The sequence below is a fragment of the Felis catus genome, chromosome B3, assembly GCF_018350175.1.
Source record: "Felis catus isolate Fca126 chromosome B3, F.catus_Fca126_mat1.0, whole genome shotgun sequence".
Taxonomy (NCBI): domain Eukaryota; kingdom Metazoa; phylum Chordata; class Mammalia; order Carnivora; family Felidae; genus Felis; species Felis catus.
In genome coordinates, this window is record NC_058373.1 from 141002252 (window position 1) to 141017276 (window position 15025).

Sequence of the window (15025 nt, forward strand, 5' to 3'; positions counted from 1 at the left end):
AATGCAGTACAGCCTCGTGTGAAAGACTGTGGACTATGGAGTCCAAACACTCTGGATTCAAACACAACCTCTCTCACTACAATCCTGTGCAACCTTGGAGAAGTAACCTTTTAGTTTTATGAGCCTCAGTTTCTTTGTCTGTAAGAAGAGAAAAATGAAAGCATCAACTCTATTATGGGAATGTCATGAGAGTAAGGGAGCTAACACAGGTAAGGCTTAGCCCAACACCAGCTGTAGCAGTGTTAAAATACTGGAAGTTATAATTGGTGCCATCTTTTATTTTCATTCAAGCAACTCAGTTGATTAATTCATCTCTTCAGCAGCCAGCAGATGTAGCTTTATACTACATGGCTGTCATCACATGCAGAATGGTTTTCATAAACCCATGAAAAGTTCTTGGGCTCCATCCAGAACCTCTTGCCCTAATCCCTGCTGCACTTCACTGCCCAGACCAACTCCCTGCCTTCTAGGATCCCAGTCTCATGATTCCCCTTCCACGGATGTCTCAGCCCTTCCCAGATCTGATGACTTACCCACTGACTGGCTTGGACTTCCTGGTTTCCAATCTGGGTCACAAGATTGGTTCAGCTGCTTCCTCACTTGCTGTAATGCTCCCAAGTATTATATCTGCTCTAGTCCAGGCCATGAGATCTTAAACCAAGAGACAAATTTAGAATAGATTGCTTATGTAATTCCTTTCAGGTAAATGAAGAGGTACTGAGATGGAGAATTTCATAGCTTCTCTAGAAGTAAAACCATCTTTTACAGATATATAAATATGAATAATATGTTAGAATATAGATAATCTTCTGGAAGCGATCTGCCATAGTTTATTTACAGCTAATGGGTTAATGGGGATGGGGGAGTGGGGTGTGGTGAGTAGCAGACCCTGGCTAAACACTCACCTTTCCAGTTACTCACTGTTGGTAGCAAACAATTCCAAAGATCACTGGATTAAAACAACAATTTCTTATTTTTAGAACTTACGATTCTGTGGATTAAGAATTTGGAATATATAGAGAACATATATAATATTATATATGTAATACTATCATAGTATCGCTTTAAGTCTGCCAAAGTCTTACCTCCAGAAATTGTAATTAGATTAGGGAAGAAAAAAGTCTTAACTCAGATTATATTAATTAAAATATACAAATGGATTCTGTAGCTTAGCAACAATGCCTATCACCAGTTACCATGTATGTCAGTAACCAAATTTGTACATCAGATTATGTAGAGTTGTTCCAGGAACCAACCCTGCATTATTCAAGGAATCCAGAAAGAATAGGCAATGGAATTATGCTGATTTTTAAATATAATTTTCCAGCAGTTTAAGAAGAATAAGTTTCTCATTTAAAAAGCCAGCAGGGTCAGCAGGCAACAAAGTTCTGTTTTAGTTGGAAATCAGTGGGTGGGAATATAAAGCCATGGGTTTTTTTTCCTAAATGGAACTAGAGGAGCAGCAGATCTAAAAAGTTGTAATCAACCAAATTTCTTTTTATATATATAAATATGTGAGTAAAAAGTTAAGGCTTTCTTTCTGCGTTATATTTTTTAATTCAACATAACAGTAGCAAATCACCTTTGCTAATCTCACTTCCTTTTCCTGCATAAAAATCTTTCTTTGAGGGAGATCAAAAGCAATTCATTTGAAATCCCATGAACCTTGGGAAATCAGGGATTTAGGAAGACAAAAGAGCCCATGACCATTCTCATATGAAAGTAAAGGGGTATGATTATCCACTGGTATCTCACCTGTTCCCATTCCAAGGGGACCTAAATTGGGTGGCTCTGGGTACAAGTTTCATGGGTTGAAACAGGGAAAGCTGTCAAGCCAGGAATGGATAAGATGTGGCGGGTTATATGGGGCGGCTGAGAGTGGACCGAGCCAGGGGAGATCTGAGAGAGGCAGATGGGGCTCAGGCCCAGTAAGACAGTGTCACTCAACGGCTGCAGAATAAGGATTGGAATGGGTCACATTAGCCTATGCCCTTCATTAGCCACTATCCTTGGACCAGTGGCTAGACCAATTTGTTCACCTATGAAATAGGGCTTACAATGCCTACACATGGTTTGTCTGACAATCAAGTGAGACCAATGCATATGAAGGGCTTGGTTAAATACCTGGCATGTAGGGATGTCCAATAAATGATCTAAGAGGCCGTGGCAGGTCTGAAATTGGTCAATGAGCCAATAGGTCAAGATCCTGCTAAATGTTCTATCAGGACAGGAAGGAAGTTAAAAGCAAACTGGGAGCATCTCTGGGGTGTTTCTAACACACCCCTGTTGGGTAGGGGGGGGTTGGGCACTGATTTGGGCAGTTGCTGTCACACCTAACATAACAATGGCATTGAACGGGAAGGTGCCTCCTTTGAGGTCACAGATTCCTTCCACCTATAGCCTTTGTGTATGTCCATTTTTGGATGTGCGTGTATGTGTGTGTGCATGTCTGTGCATGTGCACATGGCACAGGTTCTATTTAACAAATGTTATCATGCATTCACTAGGTGGTTTGCCATAGAGACCCTGAAATGAATCCTTTGGACAAGGGAAGGATCTTCTGGTCAAGTCATTCTCAAAGCATATTGTTTTGCTTGGTGCACTTTTCAATGTGTGCTCATTTTTACGACAAGGCAGTAAAAAGCATATGGACCCTCACGTCAGAATATGAGGATGAAAATTCTGGCTCTTTAACTTATTTAACTTTTTTTAAGTTTATTTACTTATTTTGAAAGAGAGAGAGAATGAGCGAGAGTGGGAAGGAGGGGGCAGAGAGCAAGAAGAAGAGAGAGAGAATCCAAGCAAGCTTCACATTGTCAGTGCAGAACGCAATGAGGGGCTCCAACTCACGAACCATGAGATCATGACTTGAGCCGAGATCGGAGACCTAACTGATTGAGCCACCCCGGTGCCCCTGGCTCTGCAACTTATTTAAGACAAGTGCCTTAACCACCCCAAGGCTCGGTTTCCTCATTTGTGAATGGGGCTTGATTACAGCATGCTCCTGTATTACCATGTTTTTATTAGTATGGAATCCCTTTTTTTATTTTTTTAAATCTTTATTTAGTTTTGAGAGAGAGAGAGAGAGAGAGAGAGAGAGAGAGAGAGAGAGCAAGCAGGGGAGGAACAGAGAGAGAAGGAGACACAGAATCCGAAGCAGGCTCCAGGAACTGTCAGCACAGAGCCCAACGCGGAACTCGAACTCACGAACCGTGAGACCATGACCTGAGCCGAAGTCGGTCACTTAAACGACTGAGCCACCCGGGCACCCCAGGATTGAATCCTTTTCTACCACCTTTCATACAGTTTGTCACCAAGTCCTGTAGATTCTACAGCCATCATGTGTGAGAAGCTGTGCTTCCTCCCCTTCTCTCACTGCCCCTGTCCTGCCTCAGGCTGTCACTCATGCATGCTGTACTTTCCAGTGACAGCCCCCGGCATGACTTCCTTGCCACTGCCCATGCTCCAATTGCAAGGAACCCCAAAACCCATCTACACAGGTCTCCTCCCCTCCTCCCATCCAAAGAGCCCAGGCTCTTTCTGGTGACTCACACAATGTGCCTTTTAAAGATGAGTAGTTTACATCCGTAACACCAAACACACCAAGGCTGTCCGGGACGAGCACCTTTTCTGGTTCTCTATTTCCATTTGCCTTAGCTAAGTTCTGCACCTACTGGGTCCATAATATGTGCACATTAAGTGATAAAGGAGAAAACCCAGGTCACTCTACAGGGCAAACATTTTGGTGCAAATTCCAGATTTCTTGAGTTGAAAGTTACTCATCCAAGAGTCTCCCAGGGAGTGATAAGCAAGCCCTACTCTTTGAGTCGTCTATAATTAGACTATGACAAATAGGTTCAGAGCATGTCATAAAGAGTAATCTCTTTGTGAGCAGAAGTTCTCTTGTCCTTGAGGTACTTTCTGTGTCACTCGAATCTTATGTTCTAAAATCTTGGATATATTTCTGTCTAACGTAGGCAACTCTTGATTTCCTTTGCTGTGGGTGGAAGTGGAGATGTGAGCAGTCCCAAACATCAGAAAAACCCACAATTATATATGTTCAGCTATCTGACAGTTCATTTATATTCAGCATGATCAGTATTCTCTTCCTGAGCTCCAAACATGTGCAAAGTGCAAGGCTATAAAAATATAAAGAAGGGGGATGGGCAGATAAAAATGTGATCATTAGCCAGTTTGACCAGACTATTAGGTGATCATCAATATTTGTGGGAAATGCCACTGCAAAGGTAAGAGGGTGGACAATAGAAAGACCCGAATGCCCATCCGAAGAATGATGAGTCACTAGCAAGGCGTCCACAGTGGCATCTCTCTTCGCAGATCATCACAGGAATGATGCCCTTGCAGTGCGACCTCGGCCATCTTACACCAATAAGACTCATGGCTTAATTGTGTTCAGGTCTCCACTTTCCCTCTGTCCTGAGATAGAATGATCACAGATCAGGTTCTTCCCAGCACCACGTTCTGCAAAAAAAATGCTGGCATCCAAAGGAGTTGACCTTGGATCCTGGGTTCTGAGAAGCACTTCAAACCCTCCAGGGGTGGAAGCCCAGGGGGATCTTGCCCAGCAGCAGCGAGAAGGTTCAGGAAGCTGCAGGTGCCTGGCTTGGTCAACAAACACACAGTGCACTGAAAAGAGACTTCAATTTACAGCGACAGACACGGATTGGCTCAACTGTGGTTCCCAGTTGTTGGTCTTGTGGCTCGGGGTGCATCGTTAACTCTCTGCACCTCTAATTACTCATCTATGAAATGGGAGGAAACAAACATTCCTGCCTTCATGGACTTTTTCCCCAAAAATAGTGCCTTAAAAGGACTGAAGCCTGTTTTCTCAAAGATCAGTTATTCAAGAAGAAAAAAAAAAGGAAGGTAAATCTGAACTCAGGATCTCTACCACTGCAATTTCTACCCAGAGGAGCACACAAGTAGGTCCAGGCTAGAGGACATCCACACAGGGAGACAATCAGGGCCCCAATAGACCAGGATGAGTGTGCACTATGATGAGGGTGTTGCTTAACTCCTGGTCTTACCCAGAAAAAATCAAGGCTGCGGCCTGAGGGGAGCACCAGATGTTTCTCTGAGGTTTGAGATCACGGGACTGATGCACTGCACAACCTCTTTGGAATCCACACAGCCTCATATATTCTGAGTGATGGATCATCATTCCTATTATTATCCGGAGTTTCATCCCTGGGGAAGCATGTGACTGTGGCCCTTGTTCCAATTTTCTCTCCTGTGTACTTATGGATACATATTCACCTGTGCCCTATATATTGCTAGAGAGGATTGAAGGCAGTTTAAAACAAATACAGGGATGACGCGTTCAGAAAATAAAACGAAATTGAAAATAGGAGCAGCAGAAAGGGGGAGCGCCAGTATCTGTAACATGAGTTCAGACAATTTCTGGGCCAAAACCTCCTGGCAGCCAAGGCAAAGAGGAAAACATGAGCGATCCTTAGCTTTTGTGATCAGCACAGAAGCCGGCTGGTTCTTCGGAGACTCTTTTCCGGATGCTTTCTGAGAGGACTGTGTCTAGGGATTCCATTGTCAGAGGTGAAGTCCAAGAGCCCAGAGGAGCCATTGGGCCCGGCTGGACTGGGAAACAGGCGGCAGGAAGAGCTTTCTGGGGAAAGGAGAGCTCAGGACTGGGTTGTGGATGACCAGAAACGATCGGGAGAGAAGGGTTTTCAGGAAGGGAACCAACGGGTGTGGACACCCAGAGGTGAAGCATATTCTGCCTGCCTCCAGGAAGAGGACACACTCAGTCACCCACCGTGGCAACCCACTGAGTCCATCCGCACACGCGGGTGCCCATAAATATTTGCCCAGTGGAAAAAGCCAAGAAGAATGCGGCCAAGCCAGCCAGAAAACAAAACCAAAGGACTGGTTAGCTCAGAAATTCCCCCAGGCTAGACATGTCTGCCAGTGCAGTGAGTCTGTGTTGTTGAACGACGTGACGTTCACAGACTTTAAGCTACAGCACCCTTCGTCTTTCCCTTTGCTACAGTCTTTGTCTAAATAGTGCCAAGAAACATGGCTCTTTAAGGAATCGCCTAGCACCTTACCGCTTCCCCAGTGGGCACTGGTATCAGTAAACTCTCAGAGGGGAGGTGGCACAAGACTGCCTCCCAGGTGACAGATCCAAGCTGACGTTTTGAGTGGGAGAAGCTGAAAGACTCCCAGAGCACCTTGTCGATTAGCTGGTACTGAGTCTCAGTAACTGAGTTTGGCTGACTTATTTTTTGCACACTTGATGGTGCCTCAGACGAATCCCGGGGTAGCCGAGTTAGGAGCAGCCAACGGTTCACTTAACAAGCAAGCTGTTCACTTAACAAACTAGGAAGCCTGGCTTGTGTTTTACACCAGGTCACAGGGGCACCAGAGACCCGAGTGACAATATCCGCATCCCTCAGCCCCTCTCTGTCCATTGTGCTCACTCATCGCAGGTGGCTCTTTTCTTCCTCTCTCCCCAGCTCTCCCCCATCCCTTTCCCTCTTCCTTTCTGTCTTCCTCTCTCTGTTCTTCCCCTCCCCCACTCCCTCTCTCTCAAAACACTTAGGATATGTGTTTCACCCTCAGTGTTTCAAACGTCACATTGGCATGTCTACAAAAAGGTCGCTTTTCACTCATTCTGCTCCCTACCAGGAAAGCACATTCAATGCAATTTCTTACATATTATTTCAGCCCTGAGGAAAAACATCACTTATGTTTTTTGATAATTTCTTACCCATCCGTCTCTCCTTTTATCTCAATAAATTGCATATTGGGTGTGGCAGGCAGAATAATGGTCCTCCAAAGATGTCCATATCCTATTTCCCAGCACGTGCGACCCACAGCTGTCAGCTGCCAGCCAGTTAGCACTGCAGACTGGTTCTCAAAAGAAGGGAACCGCCAAGAGAGCGTGTATTTCGTGAGCAACTACTAGCTCCCCTGCAAGCCTTGCCGACTGTATCCTGTGTCTTTGCAGCACATGGCAACAGGTTGGTACATCTCGAGGAGCCAGGACTCTGAATTTCATTTAGCATTTAATTAACTGGAATAGACCAAGGACTCCAATGGCAGCCCCCGATTGCAATCTGTGGATGGATGGGCATTTTTATCTGAAAATGATGACCAGCTTATCTTCTGTCGCGCAGCTATCACACGTGATATGTATCTCTCGTTATCCCAGCCAATCAAACACAGAAAGTTTATTAAGATTCTATCATCCGAAGTTATCACCAATGATAGGATTTTTCATCTGAATGTGCTTGTGTGCAATACCGTATTTTGTCTAAGAGACCCTCAGGAGAATGAGAGAGGGAAGATTATTACTTAAGAGAGAGCAATGAATCTATGGTCAATGACCAAGTCATTTAAGGAGTGTGGCCACCCAGAGAATTATAATAACCAGATCACTTAAAAAGAAGTCTGTAACTCTCTTTATTTAAGAAAAGAACTGACAAGGCTACAGAATAACATAAACAGAGGAAGAAATCAGAGTGATCCTATAGTAAGAAGGGGAAAAAAGCTATTGCTTTGGTGAGTCATTGGAAACGTAAGCCAATGGTTCTATATTTTGCTACAAATAGGTTCTGAGCTTCGTAGAAGCCATAAGAAAAAAAGAAATGTGATCAGCCCTGAGATTCTGGGGATCCATGAAATGAATACAGTCCTTTATTTAGAGAAGCTAGTTTTCATTTAGGTCACTTATGAACAGGAAATTTGGAGAACCCACTCACTCAAACACCGGGAGTATTAATTCATACGGTCAGCAAATGTCTCTTGAGTTCTCACTTATGCTGGCCACCATGTTGGTGCTTGGTTTTCAGTGCCAAATCAAACTTACCTGTTCTCTTGGTGTAGATAAGCCACTCTGCACAACAAGCAGACAACGAGACAAAGACAGTAAAATGGGAGAGCACTTCCATGGAGGTTTACACAGCATCCACCAAGGACTCAAGGGTGAGGCTGGTTTTCTGGTCTTTGTGCAACTGGGGAAGTTTTCAAAGACAAGACAGAAATTTAAAGAGAGACATTCATCTGGATGTTAAGGAAGGTGACCAAGTGAAATAGGCACTGAGACAGGACAATTATCCATAATGACCAAGGTCCATAAGAGAGGTCATTGCCAAGTATTAGCCTCCCTTCTGGGCTGAAAGCTCCTTGAGACTACTTCTGGCTTTGGTCTCCAACGTCACACTCCCAGCATGGACTCTGGCATGCTGTGGTTGCTGAGCAGGTTTTTAAGGAAAGAAACAAGAGATGTGCTGGAGAAAGCCTTGGTGATCGGGAGACACATCGAATGTTGTGGGGCTTGGACAACCAGTGTTCCCTGTTGACAGTAAGATCTCACCTAAATAAATTGGGCAGCAATTTTGAACTCCCAACGGCTGTTCAAGGACTGCATAACTTACCAGTTTTCCAGAGACCTCTGGAGTTTAAAAGATCATTTCACATCCTTGATTTTGGTGATGCCCACAAACATCTGGTACAGGAAAGAACAGCCTGGTGGGATACAGGGCTGGAGAAAAGACTGGGGGCAATGATTCTGCTCTAACTCCTTCCACATTACATTGTTTTTGCGGTATATGTATATCTGCCTCCCCAGTTACGCTGAGAGCTCTGAGCCAGGGACCGCATCTGCATTTTCATGGCAAATTCCAAAAACCTTGGGTGGAATCCGTTGTACCACCTGGGAACTGTGTGAGCCTTGGGCAAATAAATAATTAAAACTCTCTGAATTTTAAATCATTCCTCAGTCAAATGTGGAAAGAATGAAATCTGCCCATGCGCAACTCAAAACAGCTGCAGTCCGGTGTCCCCAAACTCGATGTGGCTAACTTCACATCCACAGAGTCTTCTGTCACCCCCCTCTCCACCCTTCAGGCTGTCCCTACTAATTTGGGAGCAGTTTTGAAGGACTCTGCTCCCCTTGTTTTCATTCGTTTCCCCCCTGTTCCCAGGAGTGTAAGGGAGGTGCGTCTGCCAGCAGGCACTGCACCTTCAGCAACTCGTATCTGTCCAGGACCCCCTGATGCCTGTTCTTTCTTCTTCATCATCTGCTTTGTTGCCCTGACTTTTTTACCTAGTTCGGGGACCTATCCCCTGGATTTTTCTACTCTCTATTTCTAGAGCCGCGGGGGCCACTCTGAATGCTTCTGGTTCTGCCTCCTGGTTCCATAACTCTTTACTATTACCTCGAAACCTCTGACAACAACCCCTCCTCGGAACTCATTAACACCGTTTCCCTGTTAATTCATTAGCGCTTGGGAGCCCCAGCGATGATCTTTCTCTTCCTCCCACGGTCTCTGCCCTTACACATTTTATGTCTGAGGTTTCTCCCACATTCCGTTTATTGTGACATCATTTATGAAGTTCTCCCTCGACAGGAGAGGAGTCAAAAATAACTATATATCATTTTAAATTGCTCTGGTTGGTAACTCTACATTTTAAGAATATCAAGGAAAAGAAAGTGTCTAATGACAGGGCTACAAGTGGATAAAGAGCTGACAGGGTAATTGCATTACCAGATGCTCCCATACACCAGTTAGCTGCTTCCGTGGCCTATTTGAAGCAACGGGTGTCAGGTCAGTAATTAGGTTCTCGCAGACAAACTAGAAGTGCCATCTGATCTCTGAACACCCCCATCACTCTCATTTATGCCAAGTTCAATATGAAACACACCATCACCATCCTTTTCCCTCAAGGCTGCCAAAAGTTCCCAGGGACATCTCCCCCCGCCCGCACTCCCACACGAGTTAATGAAGTCAATGCTTCCTCCGCATGTCAGAGAACTTGCTCCCCGGATGGCAGTACTTTGGTGCCCGTCAACAACAAAAACACCCAACAGCAACCTTGACTCTACTTTTTGAGTCTTTTCTTCTGACTGTGGGCTGGCTGACATTTTCACACTCAAGGCTTCTTTGTATTAATTTCTTTGTTTGATTTCCTAATGCAGTCAACTCTTTAGAACAGAGCAACAGGCAGAAGAGCCAGGAGAGCTGAATCTAAGTCCCACAAGAGCCATTAACTTGCTCTGGAGCACTAGTTGGGATCTGATGCCAGCCGGACATGTCTGCATTCACTGGCCCAGGGTAGAGTCTATGGGGAAATAATGGGAGTAGGGCCAGACTAAGCCATGGGACCTTGAAGAAGTCCATTAGCAGGCTTCAGAGCTGGCCATCAGGTCAAGGATAGTCAGGGACAGGTTGCCAAACAGGAGGACAGATTCTGCTAGTGTTGCCCACCCAAACTAGATTACCCTTTTTTCTGACAACAAGCATCCCTGTTTCCTCTTGAGAAATTTCATTTTTTTGTCACTATCAACGTGTATGTTCAAATAAGGTTGATGTAACCCCATTCCCAGACACCAGGGGATGAGTGTGATCCCAACTCTTGCTCAACAGAGAAAGACTTGGAATTATTAAGGAAAGGGCGCTTTCTTTGTGGGCAGATTTCTAAACTCAGGGTTTTCTGGGGCCACCAGAAGGAGAGATATCACTTAAAAAAAGTAAATAAAGCTAATGTGGAGGAGAAATGAAGAGATACCAAGCCTGAGTGACATCATGCAGCTCCTAGATGCAACCATGCCTGAAACAAGAAGCACCTTTGGACTTTCCAGTTATAGGATGACACTAATCTCTTTTTGTTTGGTTTAAGCCAGGTTCAGCTGGGTTTCCCTCCCTGATAATGGAATGATCCCAAATAATAGTGTTGGATAGAACTCAGCCCTTGAAGAACTGACTACTGGTCAGCTCTGTAAGAAGAGCTCCCTTGAACTAGGGAACATTCAGTTGTCAAAGCCAAAAATGAGTGTAGGTGCCAGAACAAAGCAGAAACACAGTGACCCAAACTAAGTCAGGGGAGTTAATTCGGAGTCAAACAGTGTCAGGGTCTTTCAATGTCTCCCACTCAGGTCAAGACAGGATGGGTCTCCTGGTTGGACTTGGAGCCCAACTATAAAGGAGCAGGTGCTATTTGCCATGTTCACACTGACCAACTTTGGATAGGCCATTTTCTTCCTGGACCTCCCCAAATGTAAAGTGAAGAGGTTAGATTGTCTGCTTTTTCGCTGCCTAAAAACTAAATCTCCTTGAAAACTATAATCTCCAGCCCCTGAAATCTATAATCTCCTTCTCTTATCCAGCCCCAGTGTGCAGCAGTGGTGAAACCAGAAGATATGATGCCCAGGATGGCTAAGAGAGTCTCAGAACAATGGTTCCTGGGACTAGAATAAAAATTTTTTGAGAGCAAGGGGTCTGGCTTCTATCCCCATTATGGAGAGTTTCTGTCTTTCTCTTAGCTTTCAATCAACCTTCCACATAGCTACCCAGGAGAGTTTCCAGTGAGATCTTATTGTTTCTCTGGCTAAAATTTTCAGTGGCTACAAAATACATGAAGTCTCTGTGAAGACCATGCTTGGCCAAAAATAGCATTTAGAAGATATGAAGTTAGAACATTCTGTCCACTGAAAATTTGGAATTTTATGAAACTCTCATTATAATGCTTTTTATATTCTTTAAAACAAAGACATAAGTGGCATCTATAAGTGTTATGTGCTATGATTTTCTATGGTGTGGATTTTATTAGCGTATTTTTGGTAAACATTTCTATCAAATCAGAAGAGAAGAAACATATTTGGAAAGATCGGATGCGTGCTGAGGGTCTGTGTCGCAATGTGGGTATAAATGCATCATGACCTCTGTTGTAATAGAGTCTCATTGCCTCAGGTCAGTCCCACACTGAATATGTTGTATTGGCTCAAGTGTTTAACAGTCGTGAAAGAGGTTACTTGGCTTCTAAACCATTTGGAATTTGAACAAAGAAGCATCTTTGCTGGTCATAAACATGGTTTCCCACAGAGATCTTTGGGCTTCTGCTTTTGGGGAGGAACTCTTGAAGTCTATGAGAAGACCCTGTGTGCAGCAACCTCAGTCATGGTCCAGAAGTCACCAGCAAGATAGGTTCCCTTTTCCACTACTCTTAAATGATGGCGCCATTTTTCAAAGCACATTCTATAAACATTAGCTTTTCATGATGCCCTATAGGAAACATGCTCTAGACAATTAAGGTTTTTTTTTGCCATCCTCTGAGCTGGATATTGAGGATTCCAAGGAGAAGCTTTTTAGAGAAGACAAAAACTCTAGACATACCTTAGGAAGACAGAACCACACATAGCCCATTTCAATATGATGTAGTGAATGCAGTGACAGAGGTACCCACAGAGTACCAGGGGAGGACGTGTTGAAAATACAATTTCAGTGTGGTGGAGTAGGTGTTTCCAGTGGGACAATGAGGAAACCACGTTTTTGAGAATGACCCAATGCAACTTGCCACCGCTGAATTTAAGCAGAAGATTTTCTCCATAACTAGTTCCCATGACAGAGGCAGGCTACCAGTCACTGATAGGGATAGTTCTGATGATCTTATGGAAATAGTCACTTCTGGTCTTATTTTACAAAAAGCAACTTTAAATTATCTTAAAACACTTTCATTTTTAAACAAATATACAAGATTAAAGGACTGTATGGCAACAACATGCACACACCATGACCAGGGGTGGGGCAGAGACCACTGTGGGCAGAGACCTGTGAACCCACAAAGGATGGAGATTAACGCATGGGTCCTCCTGGCATGGAGGCAGTTAATTTGCTCCTCCTAACAAGTGATGAGTTATCCCCTCGGCCAACCCTGGCCATAGCAAGGGGAAGCAAGGAGTTAGGGGTGAGCCATGAGAAAAATAAGCAAATTGCAAGATTATGACAACCTGAGATTTTCAGTATAGTCCCCCTCATTGTTTTATTTGCAGTGCCTGAATGAGTTTAAATATCAGGTTAGAAAGTTTATGAAGTTGGTTCTATTCAGCCTGGTGCAGAGCACACCAACTGGGAATAGACCAAATTCTTGAGCCAGTTAACAACAGCTGTAAATGTACAAGGAGGAGCCCCTTTCTTCTCCAAGCACCTCTTAAGAATCCTCACTAGAGGGGCGCCTGGGTGGCGCAGTCGGTTAAGCGTCCGACTTCAGCCAGGTCACGATCTCGCAGTCCGTGAGTTCGAGCCCCGCGTCAGGCTCTGGGCTGATGGCTCAGAGCCTGGAGCCTGTTTCTGATTCTGTGTCTCCCTCTCTCTCTGCCCCTCCCCCGTTCATGCTCTGTCTCTCTCTGTCCCAAAAATAAATAAACGTTGAAAAAAAAAAATTTAAAAAAAAAAAAAAAAAAAAGAATCCTCACTAGAAACCATTTAATGAATAGATGCTAATAATGGGTGAGCCAGAAGAAGAGTAGCCAGGGGGCTCCTGCTGTCAAAGGAGCCATGAAGGGTTATTAACATAGCCACAGAAAATTAAGCAAAATAAAAGGGAAATCAAGAAAAAAAAAGTATTACCAGGGTTTGCTGTAATTTGTACTATCTTCACATTTTATTTTATTTTTTAAAATTTTCTTTATTGGAGGGGGGGCAGAGAGGGGGAGAGAGAGACAGACAGAGAGAGAGAGAGAGAGAGAGAGAGAGAGAGAGAGAATCCTAAGCAGGATTTGTGCTATCAACACAAAGCCTGATGTAGGGCTTGAACTCATGAACCGTGAGATCACTACCTGAGCTGAAATCAAGAGTCAGATGCTTAGCCAACTGAGCCACCAGAAGCCCCTTCAAATTTTACTTTTAGATCTAACATACAGCATATAGAGAAAAGAATGGAGGAGCATGGTGTTAACTCACTTGATTTTGAATGTAGGCTCAGGGTTTTATCAGTCAGTGACCCGGTCTTTCTGATTCTCAATTTCCTCTTTCCTCTCCAGTGAAATGGGGTTAACAAAGCCTCACTTCACAGGGTTGATGTTTGGACTAGGACTGAAGTAATCAAAGCAGCTGGCCAAGTGCCTGGACCAGAGTCAGCATTCAATCAGCAATAGTCAATATTATCACTGTTATGCTCAAGTTCCTTTTGGTAAAACTTGGACCACAAAGTAAACATTTGCCCTCTAATCCATTGGCTTTCAGACCAAATTCTTAAGCTAAATTGTCTTCTGTTTCACCAATTAAAATTTAGAGATACGAAGACCCTGGATTTCCATCCCTTTTAGTCTGAAGGTCACGAGATTTGTTTACATGAAGATGGTAGAGAAAATGCATTTTTACTTTACTCAACTCCCGAACCTTACTAAAAATGACAATCTTTAAAAAAAAAAGGAGTTAGAATAAGAATAAGAGAGAAAATATACCATCTGCAAATGATATAAGGGAACTACCACCATCTCAAACCATAAACTATGGGACACACCAAAATACCATATGATCTAAACCTAGGAGGTGGAGGGTGCTGAACAAAGATGCACTCCACCTTTGATCTTAAGCAGAGGATATCGTCCCTAAAATGTCAACCTTTTGAGCAGTGCTGTCAATGCTTATTTGATTAGGATCTAGGGCTGTATATAAAATGCAGGAGAGGTGAACAATGCCCTTTTAGAGACCCCATTCAAGAACATGGGTTGCCTAAAGAATAAGCCCCAGGAATGATCATGTCATTGATAACTGATGAATACAGGAAGAGGTCAAGGGGGTTTCCAAAAGGAAGAGGAAGCAGCAAATTCAAGAATGTAACTCAGAGAATCTGTGGCCTTGCTGTTAGCCACAGTAGCATCTCCGATGTTGAAAACTGAAGCAAGACATCCTCTGGAATGAAAGAAATAATAGATCTTCTGACTCAAGCCAAAGATTCTGTTTACCTAGAGCTGAAACTTCCATCGGTCAGCTCGCTCTTGGCCTGTCTTCTTTATAACATTTGTCTGTAGGTTGCCTGAAAAAGTTTAGCCATTAAAAAATGTTAACATTACCAAAAGAAGAGAGAAGAAACAAAAGATATGTGTGTGTTTTACAAGAGGAGTAACCTATGTCGATGGGAAAAATAACTCTATATAGTTTGGAGGGCCTTTCTCTCTACATAAATAAGTTAAAGGAAGCTGTACAGTAGTTCAAAGAGGTTATCACACACACACACACACACACACACACACACACACACACTG

At 43.8% G+C, this 15025-nt stretch overlaps 1 long non-coding RNA gene across 2 annotated transcripts; it reads right to left on the reverse strand.

The window, feature by feature from the left end:
- On the reverse strand, nt 1-9334 carry LOC123386201. Of its 2 annotated transcripts, none has more exons than XR_006599976.1 (5): nt 9198-9334; nt 8415-8485; nt 7847-7991; nt 534-651; nt 1-138 (listed from the first exon to the last, which is right to left on the reverse strand). It is a non-coding gene; the product is annotated as an uncharacterized LOC123386201 (long non-coding RNA). The 2 variants fall into 2 exon arrangements; XR_006599975.1 differs by having other exon boundaries at nt 7847-8332.
- Nucleotides 9335-15025: the final 5691 nt, after the last annotated feature.